Source organism: Moschus berezovskii, chromosome X (genome assembly GCF_049115385.1).
Source record: "Moschus berezovskii isolate FMDL1 chromosome X, NW_MosBer_1.0, whole genome shotgun sequence".
Classification (NCBI taxonomy): Eukaryota; Metazoa; Chordata; class Mammalia; order Artiodactyla; family Moschidae; genus Moschus; species Moschus berezovskii.
Genome location: NC_142488.1, coordinates 144,644,997 through 144,648,323, shown reverse-complemented (window position 1 = coordinate 144,648,323; position 3,327 = coordinate 144,644,997).

Genomic DNA, 3,327 nt, shown 5'->3' with positions numbered 1-3,327 from the left:
TACTTTGGCCACCTCATGCAACGAGTTGACTCACTGGAAAAGAGTTTGATGCTAGGAAGGATTGGGGATGGGAGGAGACAGGGACGACAGAGAATGAGATGGCTGGATGGCATCACCGACTCGATGGACATGAGTTTGAGTGAACTCCGGGAGTTAGTGATGGACAGGGAGGCCTGGCGTGCTGCGATTCACGGGGTCGCAAAGAGTGGGACACAACTGAGCCACTGAACTGAACTGAACTGAACTGAATGCCATTCTCCCAAATCATCCCACCCTTGCCCTCTCCCACAGAGTCCAAAAGACTGTTCTATACATCTGTGTCTCTTTTGCTGTCTCGTATACAGGGTTATCATTATCATCTTTCTAAATTCCGTATATATGCGTTAGTATACTGTATTGGTATTTTTATTTCTGGCTTACTTCACTCTGTATAATAGACTCCAGTTTCATCCACCTCATTAGAACTGATTCAAATGTATTCTTTTTAATGACTGAGTAATACTCCATTGTGTATATGTAGCACAGCTTTCTTATCCATTTGTCTGTTGATGGACATCTAGGTTGCTTCCATGTCCTGGCTATTATAAACAGTGCTGAGATGAACATTGGAGTACATGTGTCTCTTTCAATTCTGGTTTCCTCAGTGTGTATGCCCAGGAGTGGGATTGCTGGGTCGTATGGCAGTTCTATTTCCAGTTTTTTAAATTTAAGAGAGACAAAAGACAAATGTATGTTTTACATTAGCTTAAAGTTTCATTTACTCAATTAAACTTGTTTTAAACCTCAGTCAATCTTGACTAACCCTATACAAAACACTTTTATCACTTGTTACCACAATTTTAACTTTTAAGTTGCAGAATATCTGGAGAGATCCTAAAACATATATTTCTAAAAGTTTCTTTACATTTAATTGGGCCTCCACTCTCTGGGAGTTTATCACTTAGCTTGCTGATATGTTACAGAGTTTATATTGAGGCTCAATATCTAGTGGAAATTAACTAGTCCACCATCCTGGATCTATTTGCTTATGTTCAGCCTATGTAATGTCCTTGGGTTATGTCACTCTTTCAAAGATTGTGCCCTGCCCCATTTCGTTCTGTTTCATTCCCCCCATCCCCCCATTAGATTTTATACCCATATTTTCATGGGAAGCAGAGTGGTGAAGTTCTACCTTTTGTAATTGCTCTAAGGCTGAGTGGAGCATATACCCTGCCTGTCAGGGAGCAAAAGTCTCAAGATACCTGGTTTAGGAGACCCAGGGACAAGAGAGCTCCTTGTTTTAATCTGTATGGGCTGGAATCCTTACACAGTAATCATTTTGATATGGAACTGCTGCAACTGCTTCCAAGGACTTCCTGTGAATCTCCTTGGTAATGAAGCCCTTTCTGTACAGCATCAAAGTACAAAAGTATCTATAAATGACAAAAGACGTCAAAGTCATGGTTAATTAAACCTGATCAACTGACAAAGGGACTTGGATAATACTTACTCCTTAACCAAAGTAACCAGAGATCTCAAAAGAGAATACACATTACTCAAAGGCAAAACAGTCTCAGGCAGGTATGGCTCAGTCTCTTGTGGGGTGCACTGCTCCTTTTCCTGGGTTTTGGCACACACAAGGTTTTGTTTGTGCACTCAAAGCAACTCTGTCGGGTGTGGGGTTTGATTTTAAGCCCAATTGAGCCCCACCTACCATCATGCTGCTGCTTTTTCTTCGCCCTTGGACATGGGCATGCTCAAAATCCTTCAAGCTAGGCGTCAACAGTGCGTGAACTGAGAAATTCCAGATGTACAAGCTGGATTTAGAAAAGGCAGAGGAACCAGAGATAAAAAAAGCAAAGAGGAACCAAAGATAAAAATTCTTAAAGACATGGGAATACCAGACCACCTGACCTGCCTCCTGAGAAATCTGTATGCAGGTCAAGACACAACAGGTAGAACTGAACAAGGAACAACATACTGGTTCCAAATTTGGAAAAGAGTACTTCAAGTCTGTATATTGTCACCCTACTTACTTAACTTATATGCAGAATTCATCATGTGAAATGCTGGCCTGGATGAAGCACAAGCTGGAATCAAGATCACCAGGAGAAATATCAATAACCTCATATATGCAGATGATACCACGCTAATGGCAGAAAGCAATGAGGAACTAAAGAGCCTCTTGATGAAGGTGAAAGAGGAGAGTGAAAAAGCTGGCTTAAAACTCAACATTCAAAAAACTAAGATAATGGCATCTGGTCCCATCACTTCATGGCAAATAGAAGGGGAAAAAATGGAAACAGTGAAAGATTTTATTTTCTTGGTCTCCAAAATCACTGTGGATGGTGACTGTAGCCATGAAATTAAAACACACTTGCTCCTTGGAAGAAAAGCTATGACCAACCTGGAGAGAATATTAAAAAGCAGAGATCACTTTGCAACAAAAGTCTGTCTAGTCAAAGCTATGGTTTTTCCAGGAGTCATGTATGGATGTGAGAGTTGAACCATAAAGAAACCTGAGTGCCAAAGAACAGATGTTTTTGAACTGTGGTGTTGGAGAAGACTCTTGAGAGTCCCTTGGACTGCAAGGAGATCAAACCAGTCAATCCTAAAGGAAATCAACCCTGAATATCTATTGGAATGACCGATGCTGAAGCTGGAACTCCAATACTTTGGCCACCTGATGGGAAGTATTGACCCATTGGAAAAGGCCCTGATGCTGGGAAAGATTGAAGGAAGGAAGAGAAGGGGACGGTAGATGGTTGGATGGCATCACTGACTCAATGCACATGAGTTTGAGTAAGCTCTGGGAGTTGGTGATGGACAGGGAAGTCTGGTGTGCTGCAGCCCATGGGGTCACAAAAAGTCAGACATGAGTGAGGGACTGAACTGACTGACTTACTGAAAGAGTTTTTGGAGCCACCCTTGTGGTCCTGTAAAGACTACATTTGTAAACCAAGGACAGTTTTGTTTTTCTCTCCTTCCCAAAAGAATTGGGTGGCCTCCCCAATAAGGACTGACACATCTATCCACCCATGTTGAAAAAAGTCACTCCTCCTCCTCCAGACTAAGGGAGGCCTCGGTGGGTGGCCCAGAGGCAACACTCAGGCTCCCGCAAATGAATCTGGACTGAGGGGGAAAGAGGCAAAGGCAACAGAAGAGACAGGGAAGACAGACTGAGGAATCTACCCTATAATTCCACTGGCCTGGTCACCAGCTTAAGGGAGGAAGAGGAAAGGAGAATCCTTACCCACTTGGGTGGCAGCTTCTGGGGCACAGTGAGCTGTGGGCCTATGGAACACACCAGAGAGTAACTCGGGCCAGAGTTCCTCAGTTGTTTCCACA